General features: G+C 44.3%; 1 protein-coding gene across 1 annotated transcript in view; it reads right to left on the bottom strand.

The window, feature by feature from the left end:
* FAM193A (family with sequence similarity 193 member A) overlaps positions 1 to 4,096 on the bottom strand; it is an 80,157-nt gene extending 76,061 nt beyond the window's left edge. Inside the window, exon 1 of the mRNA XM_062575264.1 lies at positions 4,086 to 4,096. The gene's annotated coding sequence lies outside the window, so the exon portion shown is untranslated. The remainder of the gene's footprint in view (positions 1 to 4,085) is intronic.
* Between the last annotated feature and the right edge of the window lie 12,774 nt (positions 4,097 to 16,870).

Here is a 16,870-nt window from a genome sequence, read left to right as displayed (position 1 = left end):
ACCATACCAGCTAAACTCAATCCTATTCTGTTACATCTCCTTTTATCATAAAAAAAAAAAAAAAAAAAAAAAAAAAAAAGTTAGCTAAATTCTTCAGGGTAGGGACTGCACCTATATTAAAAAAAAAAGCAAACTGTATTTAGTCAGACGAACAAATGTACTACTGGACTAAAAGACTTCTCTTTCATAAAATAACTGTTATGTGAGTGTTTAAAAATACTTGGAATTGTTTATTCAGCCTGAAGAGCAAAAGTAACAATCTTATTTATTGGCATTTATCGAGTTTACCTTAGCCTTGACAGGAATTAACCAAAATAATGTTTGCTTTTTTTTTTTTCTCGTTAAGCTACATCGAAGTACAAAAGCTAGATGTCTGCTGTTCTCAACAACACAGTTGTTGAGATACAGTTCACAAATTCAGGAAGATTTAATAAATTACACATTACAAACAAACAATGCTCTGAAAACCTGCAAGTAAGAGACATGTAAAACGGCTACTAAATTATCTACGTTAATAATACAAATTCAGCCAGGCCTGTAGAACAAAACTATTGTGTGTCAATGGCTGACCAGCTACAACTGTTCCCTGAAAACTACCCAAGTATGTTACTTAACAGCCAGCTTTACTACACTATGCCTTTGAGTTGTGCAGTTGTGGATAAAAATAATCTTAAAGCATCAAGAGCCTAACTATCAATGAAAAACTCACAATGATGAGTTATGAAGGCCCAATGCAATGCAGTGCTGAATTTAAAAACCAAACTAGAAAGAAACATATACATTAAGCTTAAAAATGTATACTTAATTTGCAGATTACAAATTACTGTCATTAATAGGATACTGGACTCTCCAATTCCTAACACTGCTGTAGTTAGTTCTGTAAAGAGGAAATATACCTGAAAAAGACCTGGGGAAGTCTTGCAGTAGCACCAATGCTAGTTAAATTAGATATAGCTACAGTTTTTGGAAATAGAGATACCCTCTTTCACTGAAACCTAGCCAAAGCGTCCTTGTTTTCACTAGCACTTTAAAACATCTGACAGCATTACAAAGCAGGAATCCTGATGTGCACGGGGCAATGCAGCTTCCAGGAAGATTCCATTAGAAGTTGCCCCCTTGCATCCCAGAACAAGACATAGCATGTACTTAAAGCAGAATTCAGCCTATCGGCCATTAAAAAACAAACAAACAAACAAAACCCCCTTCAGATAAGACAAAAACCTCAATTACAATATAGTTGTTAGTCATAACACACTCAGCTAGAATTTCAACACTGGTACAACGGCTTTTTGCTTGGGAATATATATATAAATATATATATACATATATAGCCATTTTAAAACTCAGTCCAATCTATTTACAAAATATTTTGAAAATATACCTCTACAGTCTAAACAATTATTTACACACAAGAATGCAGAGCACGTAAGGGATCATTCCTTAAACTTCTTGTCTCATTCTGTATATTTTAAACAAATTTTGAAAGAAGCATCTAAACGTTAATAGGAGGATGTGCCCATAACATCTAGAATTGATGTGCTAATACCAGGCTAGTGACAGAAGCTGGACACAGAAGGCATGCTAACAAAGGGAAAACATACGATGTTGTGCAGCACATATGAGATTCTACTTTCATTTTTATACCGTATCTTCTAAAAAGATAAAAATCTTTCAAGTTTGTCCAGCAGAGAATGTCTGGCCAACACCACTAACGGGAACTTCACAATATTCTGTGCAAAGATGAAAGTAAAGCAAGTCTGGTTACTACTTTACAGCTATTAGTGCATTGCTTATTCTCTATCCAGCCAAAACAAATATTGCGCCCAATTTAGAAGCGATCAGTCATGTAAAACACACAGACTTCTTTCTCAACTTTGTCCAGAAGCAACATATGCTAGTCTTTTGCTCAAAGAACGGAGTCTTGTTTTGACCACGTATCCTTAACTAGCAAATGATTAACTATTACGGATATCATATTTTAGAACTGGTAATTGTCATTTAATTATGCTCGAGTATTTCATCTTTGAAACAAGATCATCATTCAACTTTTTAAGTACTGGCAACTTTCATATATCGCCACTGTTGGAGAAGAATTGAAAACATCAAGAAAAAGGTCACTGAATCCAGTACGAAGAAAGTTACCTACAAAAGCCCCTCTAAATTGTTGTTATTTACCTTTTGGAAACTGAGCACAGGGATTTATTGGTCCTTGTTATGATCCAATTCTAATGTGTTTACTGCTTTGATTAAATAAGGTCTGTCTCAGGGTTTATTCTGTCTTATCTAACTGGTCTATTTGACAGATATCTTAATTCTGTGTTTCTCAATCAGTCTTCAGAATCCTTAATATTATGCTGTTGAGTAACACACGGAAAGAATTGATAAATTGCCTATGCATCTAAGAGTACAGGAAAATGACAAATTAAGATAATTTTATAAATGCAATCAAAATAATATGTACATGATTATTGAATTATGAACAATATATCACTGCAAATTAGATACAAAACTATTTTCCAGGAATTTAGGGCTGAAAGACTATTTAATTTTGAATATATGACTTACCCTCTTCAAATAAAGACTCCCGAATACTAGTAACTTTCTGTTAAAACTATCTAAAAGAAAAAAGAACCACTAAGCAGAAAGAACTATAAATGTGATCTTCTAAGATGAATTTCAGAATATTATCTGATAGACTGTGCTTAGTTTAAAATCAAATTCCTGGACTATACTTAACCACAAGACAAGCAGCTCAAAATATCAAGGATAGTAGTGCCTCTCCTACTTGAACCACATCAGTTTACCATTCTGCATATCACTCTTCTGCTTGTCTTATTTCCCTTCCTATTATCATGTTTATTCCAACAATACATAGGAACTTGAGCCTGGAAGGGCCTGCAATGTAAGACATTTCAAGAAGAAGTGGAAAAAAAAAATATATATATATATGTATACACACACACATCTTTCTGCTAGATTTTAACACTAGAATAGAGTTTGGTGATGATTTGCCAAGTTACAAGTAGCATATTCCGTATCTCTTCACCATCGTGCATATCACTCTTCTAGATGTCTCATCATGTTAGTGCGACTGTCCCAAATGGAAAATTCTGTCAGATTAGCAAACTGACATACAAAAACGATTAATCTAAATCACATTAGATTTCTGGGTAAACAAATTTAAGAGAGTAGAAAGACAAGCTTTAAAGGAAAAAAAAGGAATAAAAAAGGAAAAAAAAGTAAGTAAATCTACAATTACCAAATTGCTTGTTAACCTAGCAAAACAACAGGCACAAAATTACATGGAGAGCAAATATCCCATTCATTACATCATGGTATTTCAAATACCCCACACCACAAAAGACATTTCTTCTATTTCCCCTCATGTGTACAACAAGTTTGTGAGAGCAACGGAGAAAACAGAGCAGGCTGTTTGACATACACATGGAAATCTGAAGAGAACATGCTGTCAGCAGGAAATCCTTTTACAAATATGATACCTAAACACATCCTTTGTGTAAAACCAGCAAAAAATTCAGGACAACCTTTATGAGAGAAAGGGAGGTAAACTTAGCTGCTCCTTTGTCACCTGAGCCAGCAGGATACCTCCTAAAGGCTAATCCTTGCGTAATTTCTTGGGGGGGGAAAAAAGGAAAAAAAAAATGGGGGACTTGTGGTACCTAAAAACCAGCTCACAATGAATTATATTATGAAATACAGCAACAGCTCTACGTTATTTTGAGGCAGCAGAATGCAAGCCGCATCCCAGCGCTAATGAGCCGCCTGTGCTCGATGAAGTTGCCCAGTGCATACGAGGGCTCCGATGCTAAGGCGGAGGGGGGATAAACGCACGTTTTGCTTTCCCAAGGCCTGGCCGCCCATCTCCCGCCGCTCCCGCGCCGGGGCCGGGCGGAGACCCCCGCGGCCTCCTCCTGCCGCGCCGCCGGGAGCAACCCCGCGCCGCCCCGGCCCTTCCCCCACAAAGGGCCCGGGGCGCCGCCCGCCCGCCCGGCTCCGCGTCCGCCGGGCCCGCCGCAGCGCCGTGTCACCGCCGCCGCCCCCCGCCCCGCCCCGCCCCCCCTCACCTCTCCGTGTCCCGCCGCGGCCCCGCCGCCGCCGGCGCCCAGCGCTCCGCTGCCGGCGGCCGTTGCCGGCGCTGTCAGCAGGCCGCTCACCGCGCTCGGCGGCGCGGCCGCCGCCTGGCTCGCAGCCCGCACAGGGGCCGCTCCCGCCGCCGCCGCCCCGGCCTTGCCGAGGCCGCCGGCGCCGCCGCTGGGTCCCGGGCCGCCGGTGCTGCCGAGGCCGCCGCCCCGCTTGTTCTTCCGGCGCTTGGCTCCGCGCTTGGCGTCGGCCGGACTCATCGCGCCTGACACCCGGGCAGGGGGAGGGCGCGGGGGGGGGGAGGAGAGGGAGGAGGAGGAAGGGAGCAGGGCGCGGGGCCGCCGCGAGCGGAGGGGCCGGGCGGGGCCGGGGCGCGGGCCGCCGCGGGCGCCGAGGAGCGGAGCGCACCAACTGTCACGGCAACGGGGACTCCCTCGGCCCCAGCGCCGCTGACCAGAGTTACCGTCCAATATGGCGGACACAAGGGGAAAGTGATCCCCCCTTACGTCGGGGGGCTCCCCCTGGCGCTGACGGGAACCCGCCCCGCGGGGCACGCCGGGAGGCGTAGTTGCCACGCCGCCGTGCTGCGGCGCCGCCGCCCGCCGCCCTGCCGGCCGGCGGACTACAGCTCCCGGCGTGCCCCGCGAGCGGCACCTGGGCGCGGCCGGTAACGTCCGCCCGCCGCGCGGGGGCCCCTGGGAGTGGTAGTTTTCCGCGCCGCCGTGAGCCCCGCTGACCGACGTTGCCACCCTGGTCAAGGGACTACACCGCCGCCCGGGAGCCGGCGCGCACCGCGTGACGCGCGCGCCCGCGCCTTAAAGGCGCAGCGTCGCCGCGAGCGGCCCCTCCCCGGAGCCGCGGGCGGCCCCGCGTGAAGGGCCGCGGCCGCCCCGGGGTGTCGGGAGCGGGGGCAGCCGTGACGGGGGCGCGCGTTAGCTCCGCGCGTGGGCCGGGAGGGCGTGGGGGGTCGGGGCAGGGCCCTCGCCGTGGGGCAGCGCGCGGCGCCGCTGAGTGAGCAAGCGACGGCGGCGCGGCGGCCGTTTGCTCCGAGGCGCGAACGCGGGGCCTCGGGGCACGAACCTGCGCTGACTCGGCGAAGCGGCCCGGCGGGCGGCGTTGCCCGCGGAGCTCGCGCCTCCCCCCTGAAATGGCGGCGCGCCTCGCCTCAGGGTTGCGCGGAGCCGGCTTTGTCTGCCCCCCGGATTACACGAGGCCGCGGTCTCAGATGGAAGGTTACGGCTCGGGCAGGCTCCCCGTGCCCTGGGCGCTACAGATAAAAAGCCTTGTTGTGAGGAAGGGCTACGGTAAAATCGCTCAACTGCGCAGCGGCTAAAGTAGTACTGCTTGCTCTGAACTGACAGCGTTTTAATTCCAGTTCTCTCTTCGTAGGAACATCGAGGTTTTCCTTTTGCTCTTCAGAAAACAAGTGTCATCCAGGTCGTCCTTTAAGTTCAATTTGCAATATTAATGACAATTCCCAGTGCACGGTGGTAAATTTTTATAAACTGTCTGGATCAGGGCCGCCTTCTAAAACTGCAAGTAAATACCAGTACTCAGGATAAATGAAGTGTCTCCGTGGTTTTGAGCAGAGCTCAGCCAGCACCCCTTATTTTTGACCAGCAGTTAACCGCTGAGCCAGGAGGTTGTTTTAGAAATGAACTTGCCAGTTTGGTGGTAGGTTCAAACATTTACATGAACCAGAGCGAAAGGGAGAGGAAATTAATCTGACTGCTGTGAAGACCTACAGCTAAGTTTCTTGCCCTTGCTTGAATCAAATTACTTAAAGTGTTCCTCCATCTCTAAGAAAATAAACTCAGTCATTTGAGCGAAGGAGCTTTAATTTGCCTCATTGTTCATTTATAAGCATGGCATTATAGTTCAACATCCTTTGGGACCAGAGGGGAGAAATTACTTACACAGCTAAATTTTTTCAAATTTTCTAGGAACAATAAATTATAAAAATTCATTGCGTGAGCAGTGCAGAACACTGCAGTGCATTCAAATGGCCTTCCTTTGAACCAGCAAGGCTTTGGTAGCATTGTAGCTTCATCTATGAGGCAGAAATTCAAAGAAAGGCTGCCTGAAGAGTTCTGCAGGTCACAGTTACCTTCAGGTTTTGCTTTCAAAACTCAGAGGTGCCTGGGAAGACTCAGGATGGATTTACTGCTTCCCTGGAACATTTGTGCTGGACTCTGTTGTACACGCAATGATCTAAAGAATTTTACCCCTGAACTTGTAGTTATAACTGTAATTAAAAAATAAGAGGTCTACTAATCATTACTATTCTTAAAATAATAGTTTCTGTGCCAAGGAGGTTAAAATTTAAGGGTTTCTTTAATTTCAAGGAGCACTGACTTAATGATTTAGATCCCAGTTCTGCAGATGCTACTTAGTGACATTAATAATACACTGAGGTCAAAGGAGCAATGCATGTGCAAGACAGCTCTAAGAGTTAAAAGCTGTCCTTCTGTTCTCCACCGTTCTCCAATTAACCCAGTTTACAGAACTATTTTTTAATTTACATTTCCAAAACTTAGTTTTAGGTCCTGATGTTCTCTCCATTTTTCTCTGATTAGTACAGTTTTGTTGAGAACCTGGGGCTTTTCATAGAAATTAATATTACACAACTCAAGCAATTTGTCAATGTAATTATTCTGCAACTAGCACTAATTTGTCTTTGCTGTCCAACAAGCTGTCATGTTAGGAGCAATTTTACTTTTATAAAAGCCTTCTCTACAGGAGAGTGAACGTGTACGTGTGTCTATAGGGAAGCATGTATTCTCACACAAGTAAAAACAGTTAGAAATTATTGAGCCCAAGACACTTCCTGTCATATGACTATTGACAGGGCTGTGACATTACTGGGTCATTCACCACTAGAGGCTTCTGTGTCTTCTTCCCACGTTGGGTTGAGGTGACCTAATATATTTGACCAGCGTAAGGACGAGGTGGGTCTCTTCCAGCCTTGCGTTTCTATCACTCTGGTTTGAGGATCATCGTAACAGTGGGAGACCCCCCCTCCATGATGAACAAACCAAACTTAATCCCATCAGTCTTTGGAAAAACACCTTGAAGTCACCGAGGCCTCATGGAAGAGGTCTATCTGTGGTCACACAGTAATAGCATCATGATTACTGGACGTCACGTAGATCACTGAAGCAGCAGCACAGCATGTGTCTATACTGAATGCCATTTAATCAACATTGACAATTCTCATTGCCAGGGCCTGAGCTGCTTTTGCATATAATAGATATTGACAACAAATTCGTGGATGGCTTTCAGGGAGTCCTAGGCATGTCCTCCTTTTCAAAGACAAGAATGTTCTTGGGATAAGATTGTTGCTTTATTGTCTTTGGTTGAGGGAGGTTTGTTGCTTGGTTGGAGTGTGCTGAAGAACGTTGCCATCAGTGTTGTTCTTCTAGCAAGGCTAGAAAGCATAGGACTGCAGATTTTCCTTTAGATGGCCAAATTCTGTTTCTGTTAATCCCCTCTGGAATTTGTTTCGCAGCCAGATGCCTCAGCTGAGAATACTTTGTCTAATGCTGAAAAGGTTTAGAGCAAAATGAAAGAAATCTCACCTGTTGTATAATGAACCTTGAGTCCAGTAGCTTTGCGGCTTTATGTTTATTGGATTTTTGCTAGGCACTCTTCACCGGTCCTTAAACAATGTGTTTTTTAATGCTGTAAGCAGAGAGGTCTTGCAGAAAGTCGGATTTGTTCAAAAGTATCCACCTTGGAGAACAGTATCTCAGTGAAGCCTATCTCAGGGTACCTGCTGTAGCTGAGAAGATGCGTGATATCTGGGTGCCACTGGCACAGTGCCAGTGCTGAAAGACTTATGTGTTATGCTGAACCTGAATAAAAACAGAAGCACAAAAGCAGGTGATTTAATTCTTTGCCCCTGAAAGCCTCAGTAAATACACTGGACAAAAGTTTGTTTCTTACAGTAGGAATACAAGAACTTACATTTCTATTAAATTTATTTTAATTCAGTACCTTTTCTCAATACTCCTTTGATTCTTAATTTCCCCCTCCTCAGAGAAAATATCTTTCAGCCTGTTCAGATGAACGTCTTCTGAAACATCTCTTGCATTTTATAAGGCATTGTTTAAATCTGGCCACTGGATGTATGGGGTTATGTCATTTAGTGTTGCTCTGAGCAAACTGACAGTTTACATAATGAAATATTGTACCTTTTTGCATTATAAAACCACATTGCTCTACCTTATTGCCTATTAAAACACAGTTACAAAGAGGCGTTTTGCACATCAGGACTAAGATAGAAGATGTTAGGAGTCTGTACTGATTGCAGTTTACACTAATAAGAGCATAACATATACTGGTGCATAGGAAGCGGCATATACCTGCAGGCTGCCAGCACACAGCTGGAGGATAACTCCTCTAGCGATACCAGCAGCAGATCCAAATGAAACAGACTGGCTCGGACAAGTCTGCCCTCAGATGCTTCCCAACCCTTAAAATAAAGCACAAGGGGGATCAAGCTTACTCTCACAGCCAGAGTTTCAGAAGAAAATCCAATTTCCACCTTTCATTGCAGGTGTTAACCAACATGTTCGGAGCCTTGCTGGTGAGCTGGCGGAGTGAAGGGGACGTTTCCGTAGTTTGAGCCTATTTATTCACAAAGTCTCAACACAGTGGGAACAAAGAGCAACAGCTGCCTTGTTCACGGTTTCCAAGCTTGTCTTCGCAGCCGGGTCTGTGCCTCGGAGAGCTCAAGCTCTCCACTTCTGCTGAAGCCTGTGACCAGTGAGCGTGGAGAGGTCTCCCCACAGCCTGTTCTCTTCCTCTGCCTTCTGCCTCTCTCACTCCCAGGTTGCCAAATAACCCTTCAAATGAAGCATTTGCAGCCAGTCCCCGAGAGATCTCCCAGCCTTGTGGGGTTGTTCTGGTGCAGGCCCCGTCAGGTCAGAATTATTCAAGTCGTCTTTCTTCTGTTTCCAGCTACTGCTATATAAAAGGGGCTTAGGGTTCTGTCGACCCTTTCATTTAACCTTTTAAAAGGTGTTTAATACATCCATGAGTTTTAAATGAGAGTATGACTACTGAAAGATCAGAACCTGCATCCTGGTAGCCATTAACACCTACTAGCACGTCTCTAATTTAATTTTGAAGCGTGGGGATGGAAGCACATTCTGCTTTTGCACTCATTGATCTTGAATTTTTCACATTATTAAAATGAACGATGCAGTTTGTGGATCTTCCTTACAGCTCTTTTTTGTTATTATTTGGCTTTTCAATTTATCAGCATAGGTGGAAAAAAAAAAGAACATCTCACTGCTCTGCCATCAGCTTTTTCTTCAAAATACACCGAGAGGTAGAATTCAGTGCTGGAGTGAATAGTCAGCTGCATTTCAACACTTCACATTCTCATCAGTGAGAACAGAAGTTCTATCAAAGAGTTTATTTTTTCCTGTCACTGAGAAATGATGCAGCAGAGTTGTGGTTATAGTAGCAGATCTCTTCATAACATGAGGATGCTCAGCAGAGCTCATGGATCATCACATTTCCCACACTGTCTGAGAAAACCTGCAGAGAAAAGGGATTTTTTTCTCTCTGCTCCTTCTCCAGAAACTGCTGCAGTCTCTAAGCAATCAAGTTCATAAATTTTAATTGCCATTTGTAGGGCAGCTGAACCCAGAGCAAGAAGGCTCTTTTTGTACTCCTGCCACCTTTCTCTGACTGCAGCAGAGGCAGTACAAGAAGGGAATGACTTCACCAGCGGGACACTAGTGAATTAGCAGCAATTGCAGGGAGCATCTTTTGTCCGTCCTGGTTGGACAGAAAGGAGTGGAAAACTCAGGCCTTTCAACAGTCCAGTCAGAGACTTCAAGTCTAGAAAAGCCCAATATATCTGACCATCTTTGGTGTCATTCTTAAAATTTCACTTATTCAGCTGATCCCAAATTAGTTGCTGAATAACAGTGTATTTTTCACAAAGACCTTTGGTCCCAACTTAAAAATACTGAGTAATGGAGAATACATGGCCACTAAAGCAGTTTAACTCAGGAGGCAAATTACCCTCCTTGTTAAAATATTGTTAACTTCTGCAGCTCCAGCTGTGCTGGCTATGCCCCTGCCTGGTGGGTGAAGACAGCATGGTTAGTGGTACAAGGCCGGGAGGCTGGAGCACCCAAGCCACGGTGTGTTATCTGCTACCGGCTTCAGGAAGCCCCGTGTCAATTCATGCATCTGGAATATGTTCCCTCTTTGTTTCATGTTTTGACAGCTTTGCTGCTAATTGAATGAAAGGCACATCAATGCTCCCCTGGAGACGACTGCCCAGAAGAAAAGAAGGAACGGCAGGGAGGTGAGGGCACTCTTGCTTTTTTGGAAGTTGCAAGGGAGCGGGAAGGCAAATCCAGGGCACCTTGTTCAGACGGACTAGCAAGGACCAATAATCCTGGGTGCTTCAAGTTCTTGATCTCAGCCTCTCTCTTCCCCAGGTTTTCTGAAATATGCCTGTCCTTATTTCCTTACCCACTCTGAGCAGAGTGTTAGAGCAGACAGGTCTGTCAAAAGGCTGTAGGTCCTGCACAGGAATGGACTCAAATACCCACAAGCCTGACTTCTTTCAACAACCAGGTGTAGTGCAGAGACCTAGCACCAACCCAGATGGCTACATGACACAGTGCAGGACAAGGCAGAAACCCACACTTTGGCCCCCAAAAAAGTTTTGCTGCTTTTGCTGCTGAGGAGAGATTAATCTGAACCATCCTATACCATGCAGTAGACATGTCCCATGTTTGGAATGGAGTTCTTGGATGTAGAAGAACATATTAGACTAAGTACTGAAGCAGCTAGAAAAGCTTATTTCTATAAGCAAAATTATGTTTCTAAGTTAGTGTGCAAAAGAAACCAGCACTTAGACTGCCACCTTGCCTGCTGAGCTGATTCTCAGACCCCTGCTAAGAATTTTTTAATCCACTGACCAATTTCAACCACATTTGACGGATGCCGAGATCCCCCATTTATGCTATCCTACAGTTTTTAGGCAGATGTTAATTTTCATGCCCCCAGTGTAGCCCCACATAGTTAACAACACTTTCAACCTCTTATCTGTAATGAAAGGCGAGAACCTGCCAGCCCATGTGTAACTTCAAGCACAGCATAAAAGATGCTGCCTCTTGCCCAGCCAGGCGGAGCGGAAGTGAGAGAGCTGGGAGGGGAAGGGCAGGAATGTGGAGAGGCAGAGTCCAAACCCTTGGGAAACTTCATTTCCACTGCTCACAGAGCAGCATTTTTCAGTGAAGACTGAGATTCAGAGCTGACCTCTCTGAGATTCCTCAAAGCCTGGGGCGCTGGGGGCTAGTGTTTGGGCCAAGATCAAAGATACTAAAACCAGCTGTGAAATTCCAGTCCAGGCTGCAGTCCTTACCACAGTACGTGCCTTTACTTCAACTTAAATATTTCGTTTGCTTGATGAGGTCATTGGAACTGATTGGGCTTGCCCTTGGATTGTAGGGTGATTTCCATGTTGTCTCCAGAAGTCTAAATCATGTTTTTGAATCATCAAGTTTTGAATCATCAGCTCGAGCACTTAATGTGATGACATGATCCAAAAAGATGCTGAGTACCATAGCAGCAAGTATCAATATGTATAGTTTTGGCTGCAGGTCCTTTAAGAGCTACCTGTTATTCCAGCCACTTAACATTATTTGCACAGTGCGGTTTTTTGTTGAACTGATAAACAGTTCACTATAAACAACCATTTCATGGTATTTGTGTGAATACGGGGTGTCATAATTCTGAGCTTTTCTCATTCCTAAGAGAGAAAATATTCAAGAAAATTCCCCGAAGGGCAAGTCACATTCGGGTGAGGCTGGCATCATGCCAAGAGTGTGCAATTACCAGAGAGAGGGAATTTATTTGATGAAGGATGAGCATATAGCATTATTTGCAAGCTAAGAGCTGATCCTGCAGGGGGTAGAACATCATCTTCCTCAGTATCAGAAGACTGAGGCCACTCCACATCTCAGGCCCAGATTTAATAAATACTGACATGTTTGCACAGTATGTGCTTGCGAGAGGCATTTCTGTAAGTGCAAGGAGGCAGTTTGTGCATTAGCAAGGCTGGAGAGACATTTTCTGAGCCACTTCAGTATCTGAGTTGTCAAGTGCAACAGCAATATCAAGAGCCTCAGCAGAGATGAGCTTGTTAACCTGCACAGTTCTTCTGCACAGACCATTAGCAGAGGGCTGCATTTGTTGGGTTTCAGGCCTTTTGGTGATTTGAGTTTATTTGTTTATTTTGAAGTAGTAAAAATACCATGTTTACCGTATTGTTCATGTATATGGATAAGGAAATTAATCCCTATGGTCACATTTAGCATCCACATTTGCACATATCTTTAACTCCGCAGAGAAATCAGTGCACAGTTGTGTACTATGGTTTGTGTTTTGAAGCATCCACCTTCTAGAGAGTGAATCTGCCCATGAAATACTTGCTGTTTGTTTGGGAAATGGATGGAAGAAAGAAAGAATGGACATTGCAAACAATTCTAATGTGTGTAACCCTCCTGGTTATTGAGACCATCAAGAAAGACCATGTAAAGGCTCCTGACAACTCATCCTGTGCAGGTGGAGAGCTCCATGGGTTTAGCCTGTGTGATCCCCCTGGGATATCCTGGCAAGCCTGGGCACAGAACCAGCATCTTGCTTTGTTCTTCTATGCAAGTCTTCTTTGGGGGCCCCGACCCCATAGTTCTCTCCATGAGGGTGCCCAAATGTTTTTGAACAACAGTGAAACCATGCTGGAATTTTAAATAGTCCTAAATTGGGGGGGAGTGGGGGTGTTTGGAAGACAAATTTCACTAATACTAGCCAGTTGCTGCCTCTGCGTCAAGGCTAACTGACAATGAGAAATTTCCTCCTCCACTCCTTTTAAAACTCTACATTAGTGTGGCCATTTCGTGCCAACAGAAGAGGAGGGAAGTGTACGGTCGTTGGATTTGGTACCATAACTTTATATGTACTTATTTCACACTGTAAGAATATCCCATCACACTGCAGCTTCTACAGGCTGCATAACAACTCTCCTTCTGGCTAATGAAGCACTTCAGTCATCTCATTCAAAATTGAAAATATTTCATTGCTGTTGCGCCAGATAAGAGATGGGAGTATTCTCAGAATTCTTTTATTTCTTCGTGACTAATTTTGGAACAGGCTGGAACAAAGAGGAGATATTTCATTACATGACTGCAAATAAATGGTGTATAAAAACAGTCCAAATAGTACATCATGTGCTTCAATCAAGTAACTTGCTGCTATGAGAAGTGTACTGCTCTAAAGAGTCGCCTGAAAATCCTGCACTTTTCTTTTTGAAGAGTGCTCACCTTTCTAAGTATGTGTCTGCATTTCAAGCAATTCTATTTAGGTTGGATGGCATCATTATTTAAGAATACAGCATAGCTGGATGCACTATAGATAAAAATAATGGTTAATAACTCGAATCCAGACAGGGAAGCAAATTTAGCTTGAATGGATTCAAAAGCATTGTCAAAGAGAACAATTCATTTTTGGCAGCTTGAAATCTAAAAAACCTAGTAGGGGAAGGACTGCCAAAAATTTATTTCTTGAAAGAAGGCCATCCACTGAGAATACCCTTTTGAAGTCTGTCTAATCTGGGTTATCCACTGGGTGCCATTAACAGTGGGTAACCCAGATTAAATAGGTTTCGTGCGTTAAGATAGGACAATGTTCCTTCTTACCCTATATTAAAGAGTTATATATCCACTGCCTTGTCAGCGTATTTGTTAGAGCGCCATCCCTCAAGCATTTAGTAAAGCAGTTTAAAAGCTTTCTTCTTAAAAATGGCAATAAAGTATTAAATAGCTACCTCACAGCAGTTTAATAAATGTTCCAGTTCTACTAGTTACATAGCATTTCCCTAGCGGTTTTACTTTTAGAGCCTTAAAAAAGACCATAGTCCCAGCTTCTTTACAGTGAGAGTGAGATACCAGAATTTGAACACTATCATATTAAGCTAATGGAGCTGCAGCATTTTCTACTAAGACACTGGCCTGTCTTTAACTTAGGGAAATTGAGTTCATACAAAGCGAGTTCTTACTGTCAAAGTAAAATCTTCTGCCCCCCCCATTTTAAAAAGTGGCCCCATTTTCCAGAGAATATCAGGAAGCATTTTTTTTTAATTCTGCGCAGAATTGGCAAAAGCTCCCACTGTTGCTGTTAACTTGCAAGAATAAGTCTCATCTGTTTTGACTAGCTGACCTGAACAAGTTTTTACAGCATTTTCTTCATATTATCCTTGCAGGTCTAGTACAATGAAGGCTTTGTCTAAACCTCAGCTATAATTATTGGTAAGAACAGAAAAAAGGAACGTGGAGGAGATATGGGAAAGGCATTCTTTAGGGCCTAACGCAATCTAACTATGATGTTTAGGACACAGTGTCAAGTAGCTGCCTCTTGTGGAGATCACAAGGGCTTTTGTGCTTTTGTGGAGAAATGGGTTCAGCTGTGGGCCAAGGCAGAAACTGGTCTGGATTTGTTTGCTCTCGTACATGAAAAAGCTTACAAAACTGAGGAAGAAAGAAAAGGAGAAAGTAGCAAAATCGAAATGGCAATGTTCATTGTCAGAAGAAATAAGGAGAGAAGAAACCATTTCTACCTAAACAGTTGGCTGAACAGTGAAGGTGAGAGTTGCAGCGAAGAGCTGATAGATGTTGTGTGACTTCCCCAGCAACAGCTGAGGAGCTCAGGAGTGCAGAGGGGACTTGAAAGTGGTGGAGAGTGAAGGAAGAAAATGCTGTGGCTGTGGAAGATGTACTGATCATAAAGGCCAAGAAAATTATGAGTGAAGGGGTAGGGAGGTGGCCATGGAGAGCAGATGGGTGTCTCAGGAGCAAGTGGCTCAGAAGAGGAGGTAGCAACTAGATAGAGGAAAGCAAGACAGAAGTTTTTTTAAAGCTGTTTACAAGTCTTAAATTCCAGTGAGGAGCTACTGAAGAGAAGAGAGCAAGCAGCTCCGTGTGAGTGGAGAAGTGAAGGTTGGAGGAGGAGGTGAGACTTGGGCAGCAGGAACTGGGAGAACATGGCACAGAAGATAAAGGCCATGGAAAGTGGAAGAAGAGTCTGATTAAGAAAATAATGATAAATGGCAAAGGAGAAAAGAAAAGAAGGTCGTAGAAAGGTATTGTACACCTGAAGTTCTTGACCTATCCCTTCATTCAGTTTTTAGGTTCTCATGCAAAGGCAGCCCAAGAAAGGGTGGGCAGAGCACCTTTCGGGGCTTGTGAGCTATAGCTGAGCCTAGAGGGAATCTCAAAATGCCTCCCAGCAATACATGTGAGGTCATCCGTGTCACCTCTGCACAAGGGAAGGAACCTTTTCATTTAAAAAAATAATGAAGTGTTTTCTCAGGAATTATTGCTTAGGGCACTTCTGAATTACAGCAACATTCTTCTTTCTCAGTGAGTCCAGCCTCAGCATCACCATGGCAACTCAGGTGCCCTTTTCTCCTGTATTTACTGGAGTTGTAACCACTGCCAGCGAAGTAAGTCCTGACTTTGAAGCAGTACCAGGGAGGCTCCCAGTTCCCAGTGCTATGCGTGACTGCACGTGTCTTCAAGCTGAGGTCTCCAGCTGAAAAACATAAACATCTGTAAATGACAAAGTTATTTTCCCAATGAACTTGCCTAGTTCTGATAAAACAGTTCTGCTTTACCCAGCAAAGGTGCTAATTAATGACTTTCCACTGTATTCTGATTGTCACATGTGATCACTTCCCAAGACCCCCAGCTGGAGCTCATTTGTCAAAAATCAACTCTGCTCCTGGTACCTCCATCATTTTGATGAAATGCGGACAAGCTTTTCTTCCCAGATCCTCAGCCAGCCTCAGAGAAGGATGTTTCTATTTTTTCATTTGCTGCACTCTCTATAGATCATGCAATCTTGTTAGCCTGAGGCAGCCTGCAAGAGGCAAGGTGGTAAATCAGGCCTCTTGCTTTAGAGTTTATAGCCTGCTTTAGAGTTTATAGGCTGCTGCATGATTTTTGAGTTGCTCTGTTTGCTCAGGTCTTTCCTCTGAGGCTTACCAGTATACAGAGGGATCACCGGATCACCAAAGTATGAACAGTTGCTGCTATGTCAGCTGGTGACAGCTCTTCCTGGCTTTGTTTGTGTGAGATTGTGTTTCAAGTCCTTAAGTCCAGTTTGCTTCCACCTGGGATACGATAGCAAGCACTGTGCTCTTCTGGTCCTTACTGATTTCATTTATGGCAGCTGGTACCCCAAAATGCACTGCCTCTGTCCTCTGGCAGCCGGCAATGCTGGCTGATGAAGGATTTGCGATGTGATCTCCAGTTCCCCGCACCAAAAGCGGTAAACAAAGCAAAGCCAGATTTCTGCTCCAGATTCAGCACGCCTGCCTTTGACTCTCCTGTCTTGTGAAGACCAAGCATGAAGCAAAACATATTTTCAGCATCAGGAGCATTACTGAAACATCTCACACTTTGTAATAGCATCCTTCTACCTGCGAGCTGAAGTGATCCATACTATTACAGCATCACTGTAGCACCTCTAGAAGTGAAGACAGGCCAAGACAGCACAAACAGCTCACAAGTGGGTCCTTTGAAGACAGCGTGCTCTCGTTTGGACCCACAGTCAAACAATCTCTGTTGACTTTTCCCATTTTTCTGTATTCCTTCTCATTAGCACCCTCATTTCTATGTTTTGCTGTGAAAATATTGTGAAGTATAGCTCAGAGCTCAAGGAGCCCTGAGGCTCCTTGGGG

The sequence above is a fragment of the Rhea pennata genome, chromosome 4, assembly GCF_028389875.1.
Source record: "Rhea pennata isolate bPtePen1 chromosome 4, bPtePen1.pri, whole genome shotgun sequence".
Taxonomy (NCBI): Eukaryota; Metazoa; Chordata; class Aves; order Rheiformes; family Rheidae; genus Rhea; species Rhea pennata.
Note: the sequence above shows the minus strand (reverse complement) of the source record. Positions and strands in the feature narration are given on the sequence as shown.